Raw genomic sequence first — 27664 nt, 5'->3', positions numbered from 1 at the left:
TCTTAAACGAGAACTTTTCTTAAACGAGAACATATCACCGGCGATTTCCTTCTCTTTAATCCATAATAGAAGAAGCCTCTCCATTTTGTTGTTGACCGAGGCCCGTCCCCTGGCAAGGAAAGTCTTAGAAGACTTGCTTGCTTCAATAGCTTCCTTGTTCTTGAGAATTGTAGCGATTGTCGAGCGGTTACGGCCATACTCACTAGCAAGGTTAACTGCGTGCGCCTCCGTATTTTTTTTTTATTATCTCCTGCTTGGTTTCTATTGTCATCATCCTCTTACTTCTTCCTTTACCGCCACTTGCAATTTTAGAAGCCACGTCTAACAGATGAAGTTTGCAAAGTCTTCACAACACACCGACCAGCTCGTGCCATCAAGCTAGATGAGGGCGTTTGGCCAATAGCATATCAGCATTTCTGTGATTGACATGACGCCAGCCAATAGCATATCGGCATCTCCGTGACTGCCTTAATTGACCAATTGCATATCTGCATTTCCGTGACATGCGAGAAAAGTTGTTTTTGTTGATGCAGCAAAGCGAAAAAAATAGTGCAGACACACTGACCGGCATGTTGGATGGTTCGTAAGACGAAAGGTTTGTGCGTAAGAGGGGGACAAAACAAAGCCGCTAGAGCATGGCCACAACCAATGAAACATGATATAGAATGATGGCAGTCCATCTTGAGTTTTTTCGAGTGCTTGGTTTTTAATCGGCTTCTCTACTCATTCTGGACAGGAGACGCATATATAGACGTTCCTGCTCAGGCTCAACCCACGGAAACATCCAACTCGCTTCTCCAAATTGCAGTCAAACTTGAGAAATAAAGAACCCTTGGGACTCATTGGAGTGTGCGGATAAAGCCCGCACCGACAATGCGTCACAATCTCCATCTTGACACTTTCGTGCACGATTCTTTTTTTTTTTCCTCCATTTTACCAGTGAGACTTGTCTCTATTGTTTCCTGTTCCACCCCTTGTTTTGTTTTTCTGTTACTCATACTTGATTTCTATGGCAACGGCGCGCTTTCTCGCAATGATGGAGGCTGTGGGATTAGGAGAGATATTTGGGTTTCTAACAAATAGGTAAGAAAATACAAGTGCCGGGTGAATGGTATCAGCACATGTGTGACAGGAGCTCAAAGTCTAATTAAAGACTTTTAATGACTTCCACTTGAACAAGACTTACAGGCAGACAAAACAGGCAACTTTTGGGATCTGGGTTATCTTTACCTCACTGACTTAAAAGGAAAAAAAAAAAAAAAACACAGACTCACAACACATCACTACGTTCAGAAGGCTTACACGACCAGACAAGCCCCAAAAAAGGAAGCCCAAAATAAACAATGTGACTTATTTGGAGGATGAGTTTGGGGCATTTTTGTGGGCATGTTTCGCTGCATGCGTGCTCTCAACGAAGGAGATGGATTCCGTCAAGCGGTGACATCGAGAGGAAACGCCGACCACTGCGGTGGTGTAATCCAGACCTTCAAATGTGGGCGTCATTACAAAATGCTTTGAGAGTTTCTTCGAGAGCGCTTGTGTGTTCAAAAGTCGAAACCATCCTGACCGCGCTAACCACAGGCCAGCCACAGCTAGGCCACTAAAGCCAATTAAAATGTTATGATGTGGAGTTCCCTCATTTATTTATTTGTTCCGCCCTGCCAGACTGAGGCAGAGAAGTGCTAGCTTGCGGCGGAAAAATGGAGGTTCCCCTCAGGCCTGGCGGAGGGAACCAAAGCGCAAAATCGCATTAGGAGTTTGGCATTTTCACGAGCACTTATGTTCTTCTTTTTCGGAACAGATTAATCGTTTGGCCAATCGGCTGTTCTTTAAAAAGTGGCGAAAATATTGATGCTGATTCGCAAATTTTTTTCCCTTTTTTTTTCCTCTGGTGTAAAGTTAACCATTGAGGACAATTTTGACAATTTGTGGGTCAAAAATGGTCCACGCCAAATATGCCCTGAGGCAGCCAACAACCAATCAGATCAAATCTATTTACCATCTTTCTGTGGTATTATCTAATTGGCCTGCTCAATCACAACGGCGAGAATTTGGGCAAGTCCATCTGCCATGAAGCAGATATCAGACGTCACTCAAAGTGTGCTGCATAATAGGGATGGACGGTTTATCGTCCAATTATCAGGGCTGATATCGGCCTCTACCTATTTTTATGAATCTTGCGGCCGATAAACTCTGTCGTTATGTCTCTGATCGTGCACTTCTCTGACTGTTTGTAATGGAGCCTTGCTCCAGCTGTTCAATAGCAATATCTGATTGGTTAGCTGTGAAAGACACAGAGCCAATCAGTAGTGAAAGCCATATATGGCAGTGGTCCCACACATGCAGTACACATGCAGGCGCAGAGCACAACAGGAGTGATAACATGTTTTGAAGTTAGGTAAGTTTAAAGAGACTCTACCAAACTTTTAACTGCAAAAAACACATTGAGTCACCTTGCGTATTAACTCTTTTAGTACCAAGCGTTATCAGAAAAGAAAACCTCTATAGGGCCAGTATATTTAGCATTTCCACTCATCTTCAAGGCCGACAGAATATTGTGTGCTATGTCTAATTAAAAATATGGGTGGTGTCATATGAAAGATTGATTTCCATTCCTTACTTTGAATAGCATCTAAGTAATAGCTGCCATCCAATGGTCACAGTTATCACTATAGTGCTCAATTGGCTTATATTAGATAAGCATTAGTCAAGGGTGTCAACTACCCTCCATAAAAAACGTATTTTGACGAGAATTATGTTATTTATTATTGTTATTTCTTTGTTCTTAGTTATATCTAAATTGAGTTAAAAGGGCTATCTAAATAAAGTTGCATTGCCTTATCTTGAATTCCGCTAGCTGCTAATTCATCATCGCCCGCATTTTCACTTAAAAAAAAAACAAAACAAAAAACATTGTTTCTTCTAGGACTGACTCACCATTGATAGAGGTTGATTAAAATGATGTTAGTTGTTTGCAGGGAAGCACGTTAAAGGGCTGGTGAGAGAGTACATGTGTGTGTGCACAGGAAAGGTTTTCTGTGCTGATTGAGAGATTCCAAGCAATTTAAATGAAGGTAAGTGTTGGTTTATATTTTATACAAAACCTTCCCTTTTACTACAATAAATATTGCTTGATTCCTGTATTTAAATATTAGTTATCAGGCTGCTCAACTTTTGATTATCAGTAAAGCATCGGTACCGAAAAAAAAGCATATTGGTCGATCTCTACTGCATGCCCGACTGCTGTCACGTCACCTGCGTCGTCACATTACCGAAGCCTGCCAGCATCTACTATAGGATGGAATGGTCTCATTTATAAAAATATCCGCAAAGTCCAGCTGAACACACACATACACTCTGCTGCACTGGACGAGGAGGGAACACACTTCTTGCCCCAAACCCTCCCCGGGGGAACCTCAAGCGTGCTTTTCCCAGGCTGTGCTCATATTGTGTGTCGCAGGTGTTTAAGTGCAGAAACAGCAGCAGCGCTTTGGAAACAATCCCGCTGCCAGTCTCAGGCGTGAGGGAACACGCTCGATATTGCCTTGACAACATGTTTATTTTTTTGGGCTGTTATGCCTCAACACAATACCCCCCCACACACACACACACACACACACTCCCACCCCACCTTACCACAAACCAACCTGCTACTGCCGCAACATCAACACTGCACATGACAAGGCATCACCTGAAGTGATATTCAAGAAGTGATGTCACCCACCTGGATTCACTCTGCGGCACCCACTTTGCGTGTGCACTGGTGTGTACACAAATTGCAACATTTTTACATTTGTGCATTCTTTTCTTTAGAGAAAAAAATATCTGTATTTACAGAAAGTTAGCAGAGTGTTTTTATACTTGTGTAAAATCCGTGTACCAGAAGTTATATAAATTTAAACCATGATTTTATTGGTTCGGCCCACTTGGGAATAGATTTTCCTCCATAAAGCCCACAAGCATCAAGTGCATCAAAGTGCCTGAAAAAAAAAAGATGCTCATTTTTATTTTATCACAATTGCTCTTCACACAGCAAAAACAAATCCTTTTCCTTGAGGTCATCCATGCCCCCCTGGTATCGTCTCGCCCCTCCAAAGGGGGTCGGTACGACTATTTGAGAAACACTGACATAATTCTTTCCCCAAAACTCCATTCAAACCTATACTCTAAAATCAAGTCTTGACCCTCAAAAAAAGATCCAAAATTGTCCTCATGAGCTCAAAAAATCCCCACAAAGAGTATAACTCGGAGTTGGTCCCCACCATGCAACAAAAACCACACACACACACACACACACACACACAAACACACACACACTGCTTCAGGGCACCTTCACCCCTGAGGAATGTTTTTCTGCCTTACCCATCATCAAAAGGGGGATGTGTGTGTGTGTGTGTGTGTGTGTGTGTGTGTGTGTGTGTGTGTGTGTGCACGTGTGTGTGTGTGTGAGATGAAGCACGTAGAATACCTGTGAGAAGGAAGACGACGTTATCACCTCAAGTCTTTGCAGGTTGAGAGGTTAAAGTAAACACCAACTGTATGCAGGAAAAGCAAGAGCAGAACAAACCGTAAAGGGAAAACGCTTGAGTCTTCCATTAACCTTTCTGTTATGTTTTCGGTTCTTTTTTTGTTTTGTTTTGTTTTGGGTTTTTTTTTTTTTGGGGGGGGGGGTACTTTCTCTCGTTACCCTCAATGCAAGACTGCGTGGTTGCAAGAAAGGTCAGTGGCGCAAAGAAGGTTCTGGCGGTGCTACGAGACATATATTTTCAGTGAGCCTCTTTTTTAAAGTTGACAGACCCAACTTGGTCGACATTTTTCCCCAGCCCTAGATTCTAGAAGGTAAGGCAGAAAGTAAGCATTGTAAAGTTCCCCAACTTGATTTTTCAATTCAGGTGTCATCTAAAAGGATGTAGAATTGCCGACAAAATTCACACAAATAAAAATAAAAAAAATTGGCTCAATATTTTGGATTTTATTAACAGTAAATGTGTGAAATAAGGACAAACTTACTTGGTGACAAAATCATCTATATTGCGATGATTGTATTGGGATTTTTACAGGTTGAAGTGGGCAATAAAAGAAATGTGAATTTTAGTGCCGAATGGTCATTGAGTTCACACATTTAGGGACCTTTGTTATGCAACTTCCTGCAGCTAAGTTGCTAGCAAAGCTAACAAGCTAATTGATGGCTGAGTGTGATCTCATGCCACTGAACATTTTGAGTGGTTTAAAGAAAAAAATAATTCATTATAAATGTTAGTTATCCCATCCTCAAAAGCAAGTACCATATTGGTACAATAAACACAAGGGTAGTCTTTTCTAGATGAATGCCCAACATGTTGTCACCATCTGGGTGAAATTTCAGCTCCCCGGTATCTTATTTCAATCCTTTCCCTTTGATGTGAAATGCCTTTGATGTAAAGCTCAAATGATTGGACCAAATACTGCATAAGGGTTAAAGAAACGCAACAAACTTACATTAAATTGTTTCTTCTAATGCTGTTTGAGTGATGAAACATACATTCACTTTTTCAGTCCCAAGCGGAAACGGCAACCCCGAAAGTGCCAGACGATTTTTAGCATTTTCACAGATTTTTCAAGGGCAACAATATTTTGTGCTACGTCTATGTAAACAAGGGTGGTATCATATTAAAAATAAACTTCCATTCCTTATCCTGAGTATGTAATTTATCTGCAATATGTATGGCTTACTTCCCAAACATGAGCAAGACTGTCATCCAATGGTCACAGTTCATCACTACAGTGCTCAATTGGCTTAATATTAAAATAAGAACTAGTCAAGGGTGTCAGCTACCCTTTCATGAAAAAACCCCTCAAAATTAAACACATAAAATTCTCCTCATTGCATTAGAAAAATGTACATTAAAATGCACACATATACTCTTATACTATGACCATTTTTTTTCTCCAATGTGTCTCTAATTCTGCTATTATTAGTAGAGGAAAATGGGATTTTAGCTGGCACGTACCACACTGCTGTGCCAGTGTCTGAATCAAGTGGAATTTGAAAATCATGTGTTCATAGCTCTCAAGGATGGAGAAAAACAGCACATGTGCAGCACCATACAATCAAAGTGACAAGAATGATTCAAACAAAGAGCGCTTGTGTGTGGATAAAGATACCGAGCACTGATGAAAACCACTTGGCATTCGAGGAAAAGTCAGAACAAATCCTGATGGATTGTAAAAGTGTCGAAAGGAGGAGGCGCTTTGGGCGGAATTTACAAAGGAATCAAGTCGTCCAAAAACAGCCGACACGAGCCAGGAAATATCACAAGACGTGTAAGGAGATCATCTGCTCTGCTGGTGTGCAGCAAGTGGATTTTCCTCAAAGTTTTCATTTCTTAAAAACAGTGAGGCAGAGTTAAAAAAAAAAAAAAGTGGATATAAAAAGTGTACGCAGCCCTGTCTAAAGAGGTTTTTCTTAAACCAGACCATCTTGTATCACAAAACGTCTAGAGCAGTTAAAAAGCAGATTTTTCTTCACCTAGAGAAAACAAACGGTGGCATTCTTTCCAGCAGAGTCGATTTTACTGTACGTGCAGTCAGGTCGTGTTTTCCCGCTTGCCGTTTTTCCCCTCCGCCATCCCAATCAATTCCTGATGGAATTACTGCATGATTCCATGGAAAGTGGCTAACATGAGCAGGTGTTTCAAGCTGTGGAGCTGATTGCCAGACATGGCGGCCTGTAGCCGTTAATATGATGCGACAAGGCCTCCGGAGGGAGGCGGAGCTTATGAAAGAATAGAGATTCCTGCTTTCCAGCGCCGCTTTATGACTTATCGGGTTAATCAAAGGTTACATACACGTGTTCATTAATTCTCTGCCTGGCGAGTGTGGCGATAATTAAACAGGAAAGATTAATCATATTGCCCTGGTAATTAGCACTTTAAATATACTGTTTGGCAGGAAAACCTTTTAAACTTATTATATATACAGACTTACACCTGGGACACTACAGCTATTTCAAGACAGCTAGCTAGCTAACTCTGGCTAATTGGCTAGTTCTCGTTAGCCTCCATTCTAATGGCTTAGGATCGTTCCTCCAAAGTAAATTTGTTATAACGGTATCACCCACCTGTAAGATACGTATACCTCATCTCAAAATAACAAGAGCAGCAAAAGGATTTAGGCTATAGACTGGCACACGCAGAGTAACACAAACAGGAAGGGACAAATTGCACATCTAAAGCCGTTTGTTACAAGAAGGTACAAAACCTTTTTAACATCGATAATGAAACATTTGTCTTTTCTTTCTTCTCTTGCTTCTGTGTCATCAGCAAGGTAGCCATTACAGCAATTTCAAGCTTATTAGCTCGCTATCTCCCTAGGCTAGCTGACAAGTTCACTTCAGCCCTCGTTCTAATGGCTTAAGGTACATTTCCAAAGTGAATCTGGTATATAATAGTCATCACACGTCCGTAATAAATGTCTTTTCTACAAAACAATGAGAGCTGTATAAGAACTTAGGCTAACAAACACGGAGGGATAAATTACGGCTTTAAAGCATTTTCCTACAGGAATAAAAACATTGGAAGTGCAACACTTTTCTGTCATTATTAATGGAATGTTTCTCTTTTCTTTATTCTCTTGCTTCTGCACCATGAGCAAGGAAGTCAATACCGCTATTTCAAATTAGCTCGCAAACTAGCTCCTTTGGCTGACTTATGGCACAATGCAGCTTCACGGAGGCTGCAAATATAAGACAGACTTTTTTTCCCCCAAAATTAAGGCCTAAAGTGCACCCTAAATACGGGAACTTAAAAATGAAATTTTATTTATTTGACACTATTCGATAAAAGATGTAAATTTTGATATCGGCCGTATTCTTACCTACAAAAACTACTGTAACGTGACTAGCTTCAGGGCCGACGTCAGTTGACTGTTTGCAGCAAATGCCTTGAAGTCCGGCCATGAATAGATGGCTCTTTCCATTCAATAATTTGGTGAGTCCGCCATATTGGATGCGGCCATTGTACTAGCCATAAAATCTGCATATTACTGTACAGTATTACAGTATTATGTATGCACAGCATGTTCATAAAATAGTGTTAGGATGACATCATGGAATCATAAGTAATGGTTGGGTATTACTCCCATGAGTTCTGGCTTGATGATATATCCAAGGAGCTTCAACGTTGAATATAATTTAGGGCTCATGGTGGGTCCTATGTATGTGTACTGAAAATGTGGTTGTTGGTTGGGGGGGTGATTTTATTTATTTGACGAGAATTGCTACTAACACTCTGTGGTGCATCAAATTTATAAGACATTTATTCTTGTTTTTCAGGGTCTTCAAATCTTGTTTTCATTGTCCCGCATTTATATTTGATACATGTTTATCTTTTGTGCGGCAAGTAAAAGATGTAAAGTATCAACCAGTTGGGAACCCTGAAAGACGTGCCATAAATCTAAATCAGAAAAATGTTCACAGGCAAGGAAAATGTCATCAGCCTGACTATCGACCAGCTTTTCAATCAAAAACAGAAAGAATCTCACTCACATCTGTTTCTGGTGACACAAAGGCACAAGTCATCAGAGAAAATAGAAACTAAAAGATGCTTCCAATTAGAGAGCTATAGATAACTCGTTATTTATTTGAGGCCTGGCCCACATGTTAGTCACATCGGTATGACTGACTAGACTAGACAAAAGAAAAGTGGCCATGGCAGCCTGGTCGGAGAGGAGCACATCTGTTCGTCTTCCACGTCGTCTTCGCTCAAACACAGCGGCAAAAGGTCGCGCAACGACGTTTTCACCTTACCCTCCCTTCACGGGACACGTTATTGCGCTGCGCAACAGTCTGCCGAAAAATGACACAACCGTTCCAGTTCTTGTCACCGTTTCATTTTCCGTTGCGGAGAACATGCGAGCGAAACCTTATGGGCCAGGTGCAACCACAGAACAGTTTCTGGTTTTGTGTCGACAATGAGAACGGCATGCGTTGAGGACATTTCCAAGGCCTGGCACATGTGTAATGACATCACGTTTAAGGTCAATGTACTTTTACGCCAAACGGAGACCCCGTTTTGACAGGGACAGTCACGGTTTTGAGTCGTGTGTCCAACGTCCCACCAGCCCATTGTTTTGTCCCACTTTTGTACAGGTCCTTTACTAGCATCCCATTTTTTTTGGATTAAGACTAAGTCAATCACATTGTTGTCATAACGATTCCTAATAAACCAATTCAAGGAGAAAACTTCTTTCCAAATCCTTCATATTTACTTTCACATTTCACATTAGCATCAGAACTAGAACTACTTCTTACTTTCACATCTAAGAATCACGGGAAATGTAGTCAGACCGAACACGAGCCGAGTCTTTCTGTCGGCGCGTTTCCAATATGCCAATAATAGCCAATAATAACCAGTGATTCTCAAATGGGGGTACGGGTACTCCGTGGGTACTTGAAAGAACTCCAGGGGGTACTCGAGATTTTAAAGAGAATGTAATTTTTTTTTTTTTTTTCAGGAAAATATAAGTTCATAAAACACATTTTATTTTCACTAAGTTATTCAATTTATTTATTTTTTTTAAACCCTGATTGTACCCCATACTAGAATGGTTCGACCCAACTCGTCACATGCCAAATTTTGTTACCTGTAATTGATTTATTTTTGTGAATAGATCTTTACTATGATCAAATCAAATCAAATTTTATTTGTATAGCCCTAAATCACCGAAGTCTCAAAAAGGACACTTTAAATTGAATATTTTTGTGTGGACAAATATTTATTTTATGTTCAGAACAGGTCTGACACTTTATGTTGATTATTTTTGGTGGACAAGTATTTATTAATAATTAAGATGATAATTTATTTTTGTGAACAGATCTCTACTGCATTCCCAAAAGACGACGATTTATGTTGAACATTTTTCTGTTGACAAATATTTACTGATAATCATTTCTTAGTGAGAACAGGTCTGAGATTTCATGTTGATTATTTTTTGTGGACAAATATTTATTAATAATTACGTTAATGATTTATTTGTTTGAACAGATATCTACTATAATCCCAAAACATGGCCCTTTATGTTGATATTTTTCTGTCGACATATATTCATTTAGAACTATTTCTTTGTGATAACAGGTCTGACACTTTAAGTTGATTTTTTTTTTTGTGGACCAAATTAATATTGAAAGGTTCTAAAGTCTCACGCTGTAGAGCATACAAATTTGACTACAGTGGTCCAGCACCAGAAACAAGCAAAAAACATTGGCTCACAGTGAATATTTCGACTGGTTTAAGGCTGTTGAACTGTCTTCCAATATAGCGTAGCATTAGCGTAGCATTAGCCAAAGTATTAAACATCGGTCACCAGATTGACTTACAATTAAACTTGTCCTAAATAGTTCCTTTGAGAATTTGATGTTTATTTGATCCTCAACCAGATTGTAGCGTCTGTTTTTCATTTAGGATGAATTTATACTAGTAAGACATTTCAGCATACCGGTTAATAAACTGGAGCTATCACTCAATAATATTTTCTTACCAGATAGCAGGTCGCCATGGCCTCATCTATGTTCTCATACATTCTAAAGAATCTAGTGTACTGGCGTCTGGTACTGAAGAATCGTTATTACAGTAACTTTTTGTGAAATGATGTCAGTGAGACTGCAGAGGAACGTTGCTGGATTTTCAGAAAATTACGTACAGTAGATGAAAGGTGGAGAACATATAAACACGTAGGAGAGGAAAAACGACAGCTAGCCTACGTCAGCCATCTCATTGTAGCGCTAATGTATTTAGTGTATGAGATCGAAAGCGATTTAAGAGGAATGTTGTCTGACTTTCAGAAGATGACGGCAGCCAAGAGACGCATGGAGATGAGATTGCTCATTTCGAGCACGTACGCACATAAACATGCATGAGGAAACAAAAGCATTAGGAGCAGCCCTCAGCCCTTGTTACTTCTCTTCAAACGACTTGAACGGTGTTGTCTTTTTACATTACGACAAGTCCGACTGTCAAGTTACACCCAGTTTGGTGTAACACATGCTGATGCTCACTTTCATTTACTGAACTATGCGGCTAACGCTAGCTTGCGTTATAAGATGAGAGGCAGCACATTATCACGGTAGTCAAAAGGCATAATCTAAAGAATATTTTAGAACGTGTGATGGATTTTATTAAGTTGTTTCGTTTCTAGGGCGGCAGCTATTGAATATTTTGGTGTTCAGAAATTTTATAAATTCTGTCAAATAATTGGATATTCAGGTAAAAATATAAGTGATATGCTTCTGCAGTTATTAATGCAGAAGATAATAAATCATGTTTCGAATTGATAATAAATTATGTTTTTACTCAAATTTAAATTTGTGTAGTAGCAAACTATTTTACCCTCTAGAAACATTCGTGATATTTTAGAAAAATATATCCCCGCTGGAATTACGAAACAAAATCGCGGTAGCAATTTTTGCTTGCTAAAAGAGCACATTTTGGCAAGCCTGGCTAGTTAAAAGTGATCAGTGGGAACGGCAACGATCCATTGTGTTACTAACTGGTCATACAGGGCCCAATTGTAAATTTTGCAATAAAAAAAAAAATCATACATTTAGGAATGAACCTCTGCCGGTTTTGACCGTCAATAGCACAGTTGTAAAACTCAAGGCCCGGGTGCCAAAACCGGCCTTGTTGTGTACAGGAATTTAAAATTGATTTGGTTTCCTCATCATATCGGCCCAACGAAGGAAGTTGTAGCTACAAAATGGCCCGCGACAAAAATGAGCCTGACACCCTTGGCCTATAGTCAACTTTATCCTCTTAGTGTGTTTTTTTTTCATGCTTTTTCCTCAATGTACCAAAGGCCCAAGTTGGGCAGATATTGATACAGAAGGCTAACACTGCTAGCATCTAGTGCGGCTCACCATTGCTTGTGCTTTTAGCTGCAAATGAGAACACGCTAATTGCTGGCAACTGCCGTATAACATAATGTCTGCTTAAGTTTGTTTCTTTTTTTTTTTTAAACATCCTTAATTAGCAGAATTTGCATTTTTTTAACAGTTTACTCAAATTACTCATTTTCACCCCATTCATGTCATGAAAGTGATTATATATAAGAAATCCTTGCTTTATCAATCTTGAAGTTAAAGGTTAAGTACAGCATGCAATGGATTAGCAAAAAAACACTGATAAACACTCAATGAGCATTTTCTATAAAGTGTTGTTTTCATGTTTCCGTTCACCGTAATAAAAGTAAACCGAAATTCGCCTTGTAACTCATTTCTTCTTTACTCACATATTTCCTCTTCTAATCCCCTCCATGTATACTCAGACAAGGAAATGAAAACTTGTATTTGATTCCATAAATCCTTTTGGCATGCCAACAAAGCCTCCACTCACAGAGCTTGATCCCAAAGAGTGGCGGCACCTCATCGAATTACCTTCGCCACTCATATTGAACTACAGAGATTTAGCTTGTCCACAGGCTTTCCTTTCTTGGCCCAATCATTTTAAAGTGTTCAATTCATTTGATTGTGCTCATGCCAACAACTACGTCGAAGATTAAAGAGCTGAGAGCGCTTAAGAAACTGTCACGGTTTTGTGTTTGTTGTGTTCGAGCAGGTGCATTTTCAAAGTACTCACTGGTTTGAGTTCGTATCTGCTAAAAACAAAAATATGAAGGTTTGTTGCACACTCAACAATTAGCTGCATAGCTTCAGTAAGACTGTTAAAGGAAAGAAAGAAAAACAAACGGATTGCAGGGCAGTATGCATTCACCCACACCCGATTGTGAGACTGCATCAAGTTCCCAAGTTTAAGTATTGCATTTAAAAAAACAATGTACTTCAGAAATGTTGAATTTTGTTATTACAACATTAGTGGTTAATTGTCAAATGAGACTCCCTTTATTTGAGAAAATTAAAGAGTTATTTCTGTTCAATCTAGAATGACTGTCTTTTTTTATTCACTTTTCAATTAAAACCAAGTAGAAAAAAGAGAAATCTTTAAGTCCCACTATATTTTTCAGTTCAAATAACTAAGTTCATAAGACTGTTGATTGCTGATTAATGTGTCAATTGGTTACTCAATGTCAATTTCGGTCCAATTAAGGCCATTGATTTTGATACATCTGACAAAGGGCTTTAAAAGAAAACACTAGGAGGCTAAAAATTAATATAGACAGGTAGAGGTTCAAAACAACACTATGTGTTTGTTCCTAAATGTTTGCAAAAGGGATTTGATTGCAAAGTTTACAATAGGAACCTGTATGACCAGCGATATAGAGGGGTTAACTCTTTCAGTGTCAAGTGTTATCAGAAAAGGCAACCTATAGAGTGCAAGTATATTTAGCATTTTCACTCATTTTTCAAGGCCGACAGAATATCGTGTGCTATGTCTGTGTCAACATTACTTAAAATTACAAGTGTGTAATACAGTAGGTGTTGTATGTATGGCAACACTGCCATCAAATGGTCACAGTTGTCATTACAGTACTCCATAAGCACTAGTCAAGGGTGTCATCGACCCTCCATAAAAAACGTCAATTTTATTATTTACTATTTTATTTTCTATCTTAAAAGATGAGAAATCTTGTCCATGGCACTGAAAAAGTTAATATGGTGTATGTTTGGTTTAAGTGTGGTCCCCATAATCGAGATTGCGCCTAATAATACGGTGTGCCGTAAAGTGCAGAAAAAACATTACAAAAAAGTCAGTAATTATTTTTTTGTCTGGTTCGGAAAAATATCAAGAAAAATAGTACGGTAAATCTGCGATATCCTGTATGGTAATTGAAAATCCATGTAGACAAGTCTAATTCATTCACAGTTTGTTTGTTTTTTAAAATAGAATTGCTATTTTTTTACCGTTATGACTTAAGAGGAAAATAAATTTAAATAAAATAGTAAACCTGCAATAGAAAAAGTTATGTCATAAATAAAAATCAGAGAGCAAAGAGACATAGCAAGGGAAAAAAAATGGTATTTTTTAAAACATGTAATGAGTAGTTGCTTTTTCAAGGAAACAGTTGCAACACTGCTAATGAGCCAATGAGATACAGTACATGGCAAGACAAGATTGGCTGAAGGAAGCTGATTGGCTGACAACAAACAGGGCCAACGACAATAGGTGGAAGCGGGAAGCTAACTCACAGACAAGCGACACAAATGGGAAAACATGACATGAAAGAAACTAAATCTAATCGGAATAAAATCAACAAAAACACAAAACACGCCAGTAACACAGCCATCTTAAAATGCACGGGTTCTTTGACGCTACCTCTTGAACTTCGCACTCCCGACAGATCAAAAAAGTCAACCAAATGCAGCTATCTTTTCAACTCAGCTTTTAACAATTGCGTTTCTCTGTTTTCTATTTAGTGCAATTAAGCGCTTGAGTTTAGCTAAAGTGCCTGGCCTTCATAAGGCGTCGACGCCCATTTGCTGCGCCCCGGAGTTAAAAAGCCACGACGCAATAGTGTCCAAAGACAAATCAATGAAATTACTGCATGTGTCATTTCTCATTAAAAGTACAGAGAGACTCATCACAGCTTGGCTTCAATCAATGAAATCAACACCGATGATCACGGAGTGTTTGCAATAAGCCAACCTTCTTAATGATCACACAGCTGTAATTTGCTTTTTAAAAACAAGCCGAGGAAGAAAAAAAAAGCACAACTGCTTGCAATAATTGTTTTGTGGTTGCATAAAGTTTGAACAAAGAAAATGTGTGTTTAACGGCTTAAGATGAGCATGTGTTTTCCGTGTTGTGCTTTGACCACTTGCGACACTCATCTCTTTTTCTTCCATACTTTTTTCAGCTTCCAATAGCAAAGACTTAAACAAAAGTATGATAGTTTATAAAAAAAAGGAGAATATTTCGCATTTTGTAGCATTTTTCCTATATTCAGCTGATAGTAAAAATTCTCAAAACGTCTTACGTTTTGTTACAATGCAACAAAGACACTCAACTAATTTGCCTTTGTAAATTGCTCAAATTACTTGTCTAGATCAGTGCTTCTCAAATGGGAGTACGGGTACCCCTGGGGGTACTTGAAGGAACTCCAGGGGTACTCAACAAACAACCCAACAAACATGCAAAAATACTATAAAAAATGATTTTTGAATTCATTAAATATTTCAGGAAACTATAAATTCATTTAATAGTTTCTATTTTAAGTGGGTTGTTCAATTTCATTATTTCAAAAACCCCAGATTCTCTCCCATACTGGAACGGTTTAAATGAACCAGTCGTGTGCCACCTCTCGTTACCTGTCAAGTTATGAATTACTTTTTGTGAACAGAGCTCTACTAAAATCCCAAAGGACCCTTTAAGTACAATATTTTTCTGTGTACAAATATTTATTATTTATCTAAATATATATTATTTATTTATTTTCTTTTGCCACAGATAAGCCGCACTGGACCATAAGCCGCAGTACAGTATATGTTGGTAATATGAAACTTACATTTTCTTTATATAGTTTTTTAATTGTGTGTTGAACAAGTTTTTTCTGTTTTTTTTAAGAACAGGTGACATGTCTCACTGTAAGACTCGTATGACCTGCGTTTTATGGTCCACTGCAGGTTATCTGAGGAAAATTGTTTTTGCTCAATTGTGGCTTATATACTTATATAATGTCTGAAAAACACAAATTTTAACAAAAATATTCTATGTCTGTCATTAGTGAAAACACATCACATATATGTGCCATATATGTGTGATCTCTTGACTGTTCCGATTTCAAATCGGAAGTATATACACCGTATCCTTCCGATCTGGTGGCACATCTGCGTCCGGACGCCGCCGAATCAAGCGTTTCAATTCCAGTCGGCCTTTCCCTTCTGCTCAAAGCTGTTTTTGACACAGCGTGGTTCCACCACTTCCACTTACTTTATCATGTGCAAGCCAAGCAAGTGAAAACAAGATGGCATGAATGCGAACACCTCCATGGATCAAGTCCTCCTATGGAGGCTGAACAACAGGTGTCTTTGTGCGCATGAGGCTGCGAGCAGGCTGCCCAGAGCAGCCGCTGCTTTGGGTTTCACTCTTTGAAAGTGATACGGCCGAGCTGCTTTTCTCAGGCCCGGCCTCAAATCTGCTGTTGACGGACGGACCACCCAACGCCCGTCTCCGATTGGCGCTCGGCGCAGCACGGGCCGCCTCCTTGTCATGCTCCTCTGGGAAGGAAATGGATGGAGTGCACTGTCAGGGTCGCTCTCACAAGAAATGAATGGGCAGATTTAGCAAACAAGAGCATCAGAGTGGAAGCGAGGGCTGGCGTGCGCGCAACACTTAAACCCTCTTGATATAAGCCCCGCGGTGCTTGAGAAAGAATCTCATAGAAGAGAACACAAAGTTAGAACGAGGCTTTTAGAAAGACCTCCGTGCTGGTCTTTTCAGCGCATTATGCAACTTTATGTGACTTTTATGTCCCGCGTTCACAATGCGGATTCCCCCCGGTGCCGTAGCGGAGGATGCCATTGGCGTTGGTCATCGGGCCGAGGTACGCCTGGCTGCTCCCCGCCACGCTGAAAGCGTGTGCTGTGACCTAGACAAAAGATTCACACCCTTGTGCTCCTTTCCAGAAGGAGTCCTCGCCCTAAAGTATGCGAAAACAAGTTAGGAGGTGAAAAAAAGGACATTAACCAGGTGACATGTATTAGAGCTACTTTCATTCATAGAGAGTTTTGCTCGGGAAATCGGAGTGTGACAAACGTTAAATTCTCTTGGCTGGACGTTTTCTGGCGGTCTGGACGAAGGGCGGTTACGTACGTAACAGAGGTTGTATGAGCCCTGGATGACCACTAGGGTAGCTTGTCACTCGGAATACTCGTCTCTGAATTGTTCGCAAGAGTACGTTCTGAGGGACAGACTTACAGGTGACACTGCCTTTTATATGGTCACCCGATGTCACTATTGACGTTTTGTCGGTATGCATTCTCATCCTCCGCTTGTGCGAAGGCTTATTCCGTGCTTAAAGCACCGCCTATGGCGGATCTGGGGCTTATGAAGCGCTGTTAACTACCTACCGTATTCCTCCGTGTACAAGTCAAGTTTTTTCCCCTCATTTTCAACCCCCATATTAGGGGGTCTACTTATACCCGCATAACTCAAAATCAGACCAATTTTCCCAATCTGCATTTGAATAACATTAATTCGAATGTGAAATAAGTAATATAATGTTATCAGATAGCTTAAAATGATCATATATACCTCTAATTCAATATATTATGCATTCATTTTAGCGCGTTTGCACTTTCAAATGTACTTTCGTCAAGCGCCGCCTTTTTGCCTCTTTGTTGTCAACAAAGAGGCAACGTGGATCATTTTTCCAGTGGACTTTGCCCATTATAAAAAGGAAAAGACGGCTTGAATTGTCCATTCAAGACAAAATGTAAGCGTAAACTTCACCCAAATTGAAGTATTGTACATAAAAAGGGGGGTGGTCGACTTATGCATGAGGTCGACTTGTACACGGAGAAATACGGTAAGCCCGGAGCTCCCTATGTGGATAAAAAACGTATATGGCAGAGACACATGTTTGAATGTACTTGGAAGTACGTTTGAAGCTACTTGTAGGCTAAATGCTAAGAATATCACAATTTTTCCCATACTGCCATGGAGTATTGACTCGCGTATGTGCCTACAATATTTACTTAATTTTTGAACTTCTTGGTATCAGGTTTCCAATGTGGATAAAAACATTTTGGTCACAAAAACATGCTTGAACGTACTTGGAAGTACGTTTGATCCTACTTGTAGCATAAATGATAAACACGTAGCATTTTTTTTTTTTTTTCATAATACCACGGGGTATTAACTTGTTTGTGTGCCTACAATGTGTCACATCCCTGGCTCATCAGGTCTTTCTTGTTGTAGGCGAGGTCCTCCTGCCACGACGAGAGGGCGGGGTCACCGGCCGCACACCTGAAGACCCTTGTCATCAAGGCCTTATTTAAGGCGGCCGGCACAGGAGGACAATCGCCGGGTTATTCCTCGAGCCTTCCTTCATTGAAGCCCTAGTTGTTCCAGTTTTCTCGAGTCTCTGCAGTCGCGTGTTTTGTTTTGGTACTTTGCCTGTTGCCTTTGTTTTTGCTCCGTTGCTCACTTACCTTTTGCTACCCCTCCGGGCCTCTTTTTGTTGTTCCTTGTTTTGATTGTTCTCCTGCTGACCCCGTCCCCTCGTGCCAGTCTATTTTGTCATTCAGACCCGTTTGGTCTCTACTTTTGTTTCTCCTTTTTTTCCCCACGCTTGCCGTGCGCTTTTTGTTAATAAATTTTTTGAAGCTGAACCCAGCGTGTCGTGTCGGGGTCCCCTACCCAACTCGTGTCTCGGGGTTATTCCTAACACAATGTTTACTTATTTTTTGGGTGTAATGTAGGACAAATACCTGGATAAAAAAAATCTTTTTTTTCAACTTGTTGGTACAATGTTTTGAAAAAAAACAGGCACAAAAATGTTTTAATAACATGGGACAATTATGGCATAATGCCATTATGTATGCACATACGCACGTCAATACCCCATATATATATATATATATATATATATATATATATATATACACACACACACACATATATCCACTGTATAAACGGGGGAAGTTCTCTTAGCTATACTGCTAACCGATACTGAATTTCTTTGTAGCTTTAACTCATCATAAACCCTTTAACCTCTAGTTGGGTCAAAATGTTGTTCTAACGTTGGGTCAAATCCTTAACCCTGATGCAGTGAGTAGAAAAAAACGAGCATTGCTTGGTCCTTTTTGGACCCAGCGCTAGCTTAGCTACTTCACTGAATTTAAGTTCCTTCGAAGCCAGCATTTTTAAGAGTGTTCGATTTCTGTTTGGCTGGTAGTAAAAGTATCTTAAATTCTAAACATATGTGTGACCCCTTGTTGGATGAGATGAGAGACGCTGATAAATTTCTTTCATGTCTTATGAGGAAGGCCCTCTCCAATTAGCACCAGGCCCTCTGTGTCCATCCAATCAATAAAACGGGAACGGGCTCAAATTGCTCCGGCAACAACAACACAATACGAGCAACAAGCTGTCACTAATACGCTTCATTGCAGTTTATGGTTGCAAATATGTTGAAGATGTAGCACCTCTGTGAAGTCATCAAATGCATATTTGGAGTCAAATTAGGCCCCTAGATTAATTTTTCTCTCCACATTTTTTTCTCAAAACGCTTACTTCATGTTCTTCTTTGCTCATTACTCAAACACATCTGGCCGACAGGTGCCCCGTCTGTTAGACGCTGACTAATTTCGTTCCGGCAAAGAAAACGGAGAACCAGGAGAACGTCGCCTATCTTCTATCTGCCGTGGCATCAAGGCCCAGAGAGTTTCGGATTTGCCGCGCGCGGCGCTGTCAGTGGACTCTCAAGACGCTGATTACTCCATTTGCCCAGGTCTAATCTCTGTAAACAATCTCTGTTTTCATTATCTCTTAAACTGATTAGCTCTATGAATATAAGTTTCCAGAGCTGGATGGAGAAAGACGGCTGCCATATTGATGCCAGCTGTGCTGTGCTGCGTGACCTTACAAGAGAAATAAAGCTGTGATACAAACATGGAAGATGAAGGTGTGCGTGTGTAAGGGGGGCACGTGAATGGGGAATGCTAGAAAATATGACACGCAATGGACAGAAAAACACTGTGGAAAACCACAGGTTCAAACAAAATGGCAAAAGACATCTGCACGGGCAAATAAGGATCAGTACGAGAGCTGTATTTAAAGGGGAAGTCAAGTGAAAAAATTTCTTGATAATAATTTATTCTTTGTGGCCCCAGTCTAAACACAACATTCTGATTAATATTGTATTGGTAAGACTTTTAATCAAGGGGTAAAAAATACTAATTTTATCCATCTCAAGAGGCACCCATTTTGTCACTCGCCGTCCACCAGAAATGACATCACAGATGCTTAACACTCAGTTCATGACCAATCACAGCTCTGCTTGCACATATCCAATTTCAGCCATAATTGGCCGTTACCTGAGCCCTGAGCATTTTCGGTTTACAGTAGGTGGCAAAATTGCGGCCCTCTAAGATGGCAAAATACAAGTGGTTTTCACCTAACCCTAAGTACAGTGGGCCCCCATGTTACGAGATTATTCCGTTCCACGGTTGGGCTGGTAAGGCAAATTCACCCTATAGCGGGCAATCCAAACCTTTGTTAAATAGCTAATTAATTTTGAACTCCAGGTAAAAACATCAAAATTGGTCATACATATTAAAAATTGGTGCCAAAATAGTACAGTAAGTGCTACGTATATTTAATATACATGTATACAATCAGAAAACATCATAAATAAAAAATATAGAAAAGATTTATTTACCTTTGAGTGCCTCTTGTTATGCCCATATTCCCTAATAAGGGTTTATTTCCAGCATCGTTTCCATATAAATCATCTATTTATGTCTCTCTTTAACATAACTAGCAATCTTGGGAGCCATGGCTAACCCTTTCAACTTCAAATTAAGCAGTAAAATGCACTATAAATACGGTTTTGTAACCACTCTCGATAGAACAAAGCTTTACCATTCCGCCATTTAGAAACCAGTGAGGCCGACCAATAGCAGACCAGCATCTCCGTCATGTGACGGCAACAGAAAATAAGTGCAATTACCTCAAATCGCCTGCAGATAGAGACAAAACAACACAAAACAGCCAACCCCTTAGGGTCATGACAGTTGTTTTTGTCGCAAAGCCGAGAAAATACCGTAAAACTCAGTATTCCACATCGCAACATGAAAAAAACATAAGTCAGGGACGCTGTAACACAGGGGTCCACTGTATAATATTAACCAGAAACCATGTTTAGACTAGTGGGACCACATAGAACCAATTTTTGACTTGAGTTCCCTTTGAAAAAAATGGCGTTATGGGAAATGTATGTATTTAGCGTTTAGCTGTACATATTTGGAATGGCATTATGGGAAATATTTCTATGTTTTTCGCATTTAGCTGTATGTATTTGGAAAAACGTTCAAATAACGTTTTTAAATATGTTTAAATGTATTTGCAAGTACGTTTTATTGTACTTGTAGGCTAAATGCAGGGTATTGACTTGGGCATATGGGGGAAAAAAAATGCCAAACGTTTGTAACAAAACCATAAAAAAATACTAATAACAAAGATTTACTTACTTAATTTCTCAAAGTATTGGTATCATGCGGATCAAATGCTAAATATATAAACTCTTTTTTTCCTTGTGTATAAACCCTATGGCATTATATTAAAAAAATGTTGAACAGACCTAATAATAAAACTAAAAGTTACTACTAAACTTTTTTTTTTCCTTGCGCATGTGCATACAACTGCGGCATATGGGAAAAACATGGCAAACAGACGTAATAGTAAAAACATAAAGATTACAAAGAAACAATGTTCACTTAGAAAATTTTTGAATGTATTGGTAGAAAAAAATAAATTAAATAAATAAATTTAAAAAAGAATGTATTATTTCATAAAAAATTAAAAATTAGTTGTCGGTATGCATGGCATTATGGAAAAACATTATGTGAACAAGTTAGGGATCATAATTAAAACCTTCAAGGAAAATCATATAAGCAATGCCGATTTAGCTATTTATCTTGTTAATCAAATGCTAAAAAATATATATGTGCAAGCTCATACTCAATAACATTATGAGGCAAAAAGTTAATCAAACATAATGAAAACAACAAAAATTACTAATAAACAATGTTTACTTGCTTAGTTTTTTTATCTTATTGATATAAATAAACAGGTATTTTTATTATACTTGCGCAAGTCAATACGCAAAGGCATTATGGGAAAAAAATGCTGAACAGTCCTAAAACAATAAAATTAAGTAATAAACAATATATTGTACTTGCGTAAGTCAATACCCAAAGGCATTATGGGGAAAAAAAAATGCTGAACAATCATAAAACAATAAAAATAAGTAATAAACAATATATTGTACTTGCGTAAGTCAATACCCAAAGGCATTATGGGGAAAAAAATGCTGAACCATCATAAACTAATAAAAATAAGTAATAAACAATACCTACTTGCCTATTTTTTAACACTTTTAAGACATGTGCAGTACCCTGTGGCAAAATGAGAAAAAAATGAGAAAAAATTCTATGTCGCATTTAGCAAACAAAAATCTTCTCACAGACATAATAGTAAAAACATAAAAATGACAAAGAAACACTTTTTACTTTCATAATTTCATAATATTCATAATGGCATTAAGGAAAAAACATGTTAAAATAGAGACAATAATTAAAATCATTAAGAAAATCAAATAAAAATTTAAATAAAAAGGTCAATACCTTGTGGCATAATGAGAAAAAAATGCTATGTAGCATGTAGCTAACAAATACCTCCAAACATATTCACGAATACAAACAACCCTATTTATAAACATTCAAACATATTTGCAAATACATAACGGTAAATGCTAAAAACATTTTACCCGTAATGTCCTTTTTGTCCCTTTTTTTTTATTGTAATGGCAGTTTGTCTATATGTGCCTTGTGATTGGCTGGTGACCAGTCCATCCACTGTTGAGGTTAAATTGCAAGAAATGATTGAACCTGCTTGTGGTTTTCCAATTTTGCAGTTTGAATGTTGTAGTCACCTGGAATCCACCCAATAGCTCAAGCGAGATCTGCTCCAAATTAAAGTACAAGCTTGTCTCATGTCCTTCGTCCCGCTTGCAATTAAACTATTGTTCTTTTTTTTTTTTTCTTGACTTCTTTCCTTTCTTACTGGACAAAGTGAGCTAACATCAGCCATCTGTTTGCAAACACGTCCAATATGTTTTTGGCCCTCGCTGGGCTCCATCAGGATGTGATGAACACGCTGCACCTGTTTCAGTCCCCGCTCTGCTTTTTTGCCAGCGGAGACATTGTCTCAACCTCACAAATATTTGCCCCCACAACATTCAAGTTGAAGACGTCGAGGACTTCACGTGGCTTTTGTTTCCATTTTCTGCCTGCAATAGAATTCATCAACAATGAACCAACAGGCCCCATTGATTATTTGGGGCGTCCTCATTGCCAAAACGTCCTCGTGAGTCAATTAAAATGTCTCTTTGGGACGACCCGTTTTATGTCCGTGAGCACTGGAAAGACATGCCTTCTTTTAATCCTATTTGATAAACAAACTAAGTTTTCTCGTGCGCAGGCCTACAAAGTCACGCCAAAGTGTGCATCACTCTTGACAGCAAATGACCTCCGCAATCTGGCAGGTCGCGCGCACGCCAATATTAGCAGACACGTCAGACGGACAAACATCCTTGATTACATGGACAGCGACGTCCAATTTGAAGACGGAACGTTGAAGACAAACAAAGGGATGAATTTCCAGGTTTAATTAACTAATGAATCTTCATTTGTCAGTGCGTACGCTTGCATGAGATAATGGGAAGGGTCGGCCGGGAAAACATCGGCGCCCTCTGTTGATTGACTTCACTTTCTTCCAATTGCACAAGAAAGAAAGAAAGAAAGAAAGAAAGAAAGAAAGAAAGAAAGAAAGAAAGAAAGAAAGAAAGAAAGAAAGAAAGAAAGAAAGAAAGAAAGAAAGAAAATCCGTGTCTGAAAGCTATTTTATTTTGAAAAACCTTTTTATCTGAAATTGGCCGGATTGTCTTGGATTCATTACGGTCACTCGACTGCCCAAATGTCACTCGCGAATAAGTTAAATGAGAAAGAAACACACATCTTTGGGAAGGGAAAAGGCCCAGTCAAGAGACAGGTGACGAGCCTACAAAGTTGAAAAAAAAGAAAGCTTTGCACAAGGCAATACCAGGAGCCCTACTTAAAAAAATGACTTCTCGCCTTTGAGCGTTACTTGGTAGCCAAAAACAACCCACAAACTGACATGGAATGGACTCTACCATTCTGTTACGGAACCAGATGAGCTTGCAAATGGCGGCAGCCTCAAAAGTACCTTCGAAACTCCCGACATCACTTCTGCGTGAGAAGAGAAACAAGCTGAGCGCCCATTAGTTTGCCGTTCGCGGTGAGCTCATATTTTATTCGCAATCGACGATAAAATTGTCAAGCATCGAGCTGCCCCCGGTGGACGTTAAAGTCCTCAAGCGCGGACCGGTCCGTGGCGATGAACGAGAAAGCAGATCCAAGAAGAGATCGAATAGAAAAGCGGAGCAGGTAAGAATATCAGCAATGCTTTCCAGAGAGGGAAACTAAAAATAAATGTCGGGGTAAAAGTTTGCGTCAGCACAAAGATATTCTGGGATCCGGACCGCCTGGCCTTTTTCATCCCCCTTGCAAGCGAACCTGAATTGGGCTGTCTTGTCAGCTAAACAAATTAGTGGCTTTGATTGATCAAAGTTTATGCGTGAGCGGGTATTTGATTTCAAAAGGCCAGGGGAGAGCGGGGGCATGCAAATACGAAGGGAGAGCGAGCAGCTGGATGGCCGTGTAAATAGCTGCGCAGATAGGTAGGTCCCGGGCGGCGTGCCAAGGCCTCTCCAAAGGCCGCCTAACATCTGTTGGAGGCTGGATCCTTGCGCGGGGTTGTAGCGAACATAATCGTCTGGCTCCGAGGACCCCTTCCCTCATCGTGAGCGCGCAGACGTACGCGCTCTCCAAACTAACCCCCAATGTCACGCCGCTCCAGGTTAAAGCGAAGAAAGCACGCGTGGCCGCGAACATTGCTCGCGTCGCGAGAACTGGCAATCGTCCGCTCGGACGGGCGAGAGGTCTGAAAACATCATTGGAGAGATTGGTTTGGAAAATCGTACGCACTTGTAATGACATTTGGAATCATCTGCGTTGATTCACCAAGATTTGCAAAGTAATCGTGACTAGTCAAAACAACAGATAGAGAAAACTGTAATTCGGTTCGCCTAGTCAAAACGGAATTACAAATATCAACAATGTGGTTTCGTCATGTTTGCAGTTTATGGGTATGCTTCCCACTACACGGATCCACCCTTCAAGTTGCAAACATTCTCTTGTGATTTATGATAATTCAACTCCAGTGATCTGTCACTTGAATAGTCCTAACTCAATTACAAAAAACAAAAATTTTACCATGTTAATCCTGATCGTAGGGGTTACGTTCCAGAGCATCCTTGCAATAAATGATATTCGTAATATAGAAATACCCCAAAATCATCTATAGAGTTGGACGATACAGCCATTCGATTTTTAAAAGCCATTCAGGAAATTTACCATTTGAATCCATTTTAATTGACGTAAAAACCCAAATTAAGACTTCTTAAAAGAATGAATCCAAAACAAACTATCCAGACAACAATATAGCACATTGAGTTCAAAACAGTTTTAACGTATGCTTAAAATTCATAGCTTGTGCATAATGTACTTAAATGTCACTATTAACTCTCTCAATCCCAAAGCCATTTTTTTAATGTTTTTTTTTAATTGTCTAGGCATTCAATCCCTCGATTAAATACGTTTTATTTTCAGTTATTTCAAACTTAACTTACTTTTAGTACGTAATTAGACAAAATTATACAAAAGACAAATATTTTTAGTCCATCCCTGAGGTCAGGGTTTCTCAAAATTTTTGAGTCAGGGACCCTTTTTAGACAATCAATTTTACAAGGACCCCCATTGCAAACAGAAGAAAAAGAAAAAACATTTATCAGCGTTGCAAATTGCACGCCTCCTCATGGGTCAATTTCCAATGATTTAGTCAAAAATGATATGATAAAATAAAATACTGCTTTAGCTTTGCTAGCTTCATCGCCTCATTAGCAAGCAATTGATGTATTTTCAGAGATATATTTTCACGTTTTTTAGGAGTCCGGATGATTGATACTTAAGTACTTTAAATTAGATACTTATGTATTAAATCGATACTTAAATATCTGGGATTGAATGTCTGCACTCTTAAAAAAAACGTGAAAATACATCAATGACAATGAATAAGTTGACTTGATTGCTTTATTGAAGAGTCGTCAATATTTTCATTAAAAAAGTATATATATATATATATATATATATATATATATATATATATATATGCACAGTGGACCCCCAGTTTACGATGTCCCTGGCTTGTATTATTTTCACCTTATGATGATATTATTTTGTCCCCTCTTGACACCATTTTTTTCGCGGTACGACAAAAACTCCTACTCAAACATGGCGGTCAGTGAGCGTGCGTGACTCATACGTCTATACACGCGTCAACGCTTCCGTCATGAGCACACTCGTCTGCTATTGGTTGGCGTCATGGCTCCCTAAGATGCTGGTCTGCTATTGGTCGCCATCACGGTTTCCAACATGGCGGAATGTTAAAGCTTTGTTCACCTGTGAGTGCTTACAAAAACGTATTCATAGTGCATTTTAGTGCTTAATTCTAACTCGAATTGTTCAGCCATGGGTCCCAAGATTGCTAGTGATGTTAAAGAGAGAAGTAAGAAGATGATTTATATGGAAATGGGATGATTTATATGGCAAAGGGACCCCCTGCAGTCAGGCCACCGACCCCCGAGGGTCCGCGGACCCCACTTTGAGAACCATTGCCACAGCGGATATTTTCAACTTAAAATATCTAAAAATGACAAATTCTTGGGTCCAGCAAATGTATTGAAATGTGTATACTTGTGGGTTTTGAAAATGTTGAGAGTCGGCGGTGGGCGGGTCCAGGTTTTAGCCCGTGAATAGATTAACACTTTACATGGGTGGGTAGGCCGTGAAATGTTAAACCATTACCTACATCCGAATGCATCTGTTTGTCCCTCCTCCCCTCGCAATCCAGGCCGAACCCCTACACCCCCGCCCGCCCGCCCCCACCCCGGCGCACACGGCGCCCTTGAACAAGGCCGAGGGACCACCTGCATGAAAGTGGAGACCCTCTCTGTTATGTCTCTGCTTGGGAATGAAATAACATGGAATCCAGCTCTGCAAATAACTCACAGCGAAGATCATTTTCCACATGCTGCTTGACAAAAGGTAAAATAAGAACAGATGATAGCGGGCCCGTCTCTCTGGGTCGGGAGCGGGTGCCTCTTCTGCGCAACTCGCTTTTGGTGACATGCTGGGTTTTGACCCCCCACCCAAGAGCACTTTGCCGTCGACATCAAGTCCCATCATCTTTTGGTGCCCTCACGTGGTTGAGGTTAAGAGGGGTTCACAAGAGCCTGATCCCAGATCAGATGAGTTCAGACATGTCATGTATCACAAGTAGAACGAGGCCATTTGCCATGAGCTTTTTCATTTGTTCACTGCCATAGACGGCGATAGACGTTAACTTGGGCTAGCAGTGTTTGAGTTAAAGGGCCAATATTTTAATACATTTCAGCATATTTTGATTTGTCTAGCTCAGGGGTCAGCAAACCTTAACATTCAAAGAGCCATTTTGACCCGATTTCCACGGATAAGACAACACTGCGCCAAGGTTGTACCACAATATTTTCCTTAAAAGAAGCAAGCAAACCGAACCAAAGCCTGAATCCGTTCACAAACCCAGCCATTAAGATGAGATTTATTCTGTGTTAAGTTTGTATTGTTTGCTTACCTGTGTTATTGTTTTTTGAAAGATCTACTTTTAATCTGGAATGCCGCTTCGTACGTTCCGCTTTACATTCTCCGCCATATAGCTTTTAGCGGTGTTTGTGTTAGCCAAGGTTGTTCCCGTCTTGGTTTCAAGAAAAGAACTAGCAGACTGACCCAACATTTGAGTCCATCCTTGTTCACACGCAGCGCCATTGAGACCGCATT

The 27664-nt window shown here is 39.6% G+C and overlaps 1 protein-coding gene across 5 annotated transcripts in view; it reads right to left on the bottom strand.

The window, feature by feature from the left end:
* The window catches only part of zdhhc15b (zDHHC palmitoyltransferase 15b), a 77461-nt gene that overhangs the window by 28586 nt on the left and 21211 nt on the right, over positions 1-27664 (bottom strand). For 2 of the 5 annotated variants that reach the window (XM_088432216.1, XM_088432220.1), the window contains one exon: positions 4469-4535. The exons of the other annotated variants lie outside the window; for them this stretch is intronic. The gene's annotated coding sequence lies outside the window, so the exon portion shown is untranslated. The remainder of the gene's footprint in view (positions 1-4468; positions 4536-27664) is intronic. 5 annotated transcript variants of the gene reach the window in all.

Source organism: Hippichthys cyanospilos, chromosome 13, assembly GCF_059441005.1.
Source record: "Hippichthys cyanospilos isolate Australia breed blue-spotted pipefish chromosome 13, RoL_Hcya_1.0, whole genome shotgun sequence".
Classification (NCBI taxonomy): domain Eukaryota; kingdom Metazoa; phylum Chordata; class Actinopteri; order Syngnathiformes; family Syngnathidae; genus Hippichthys; species Hippichthys cyanospilos.
Note: the sequence above shows the minus strand (reverse complement) of the source record. Positions and strands in the feature narration are given on the sequence as shown.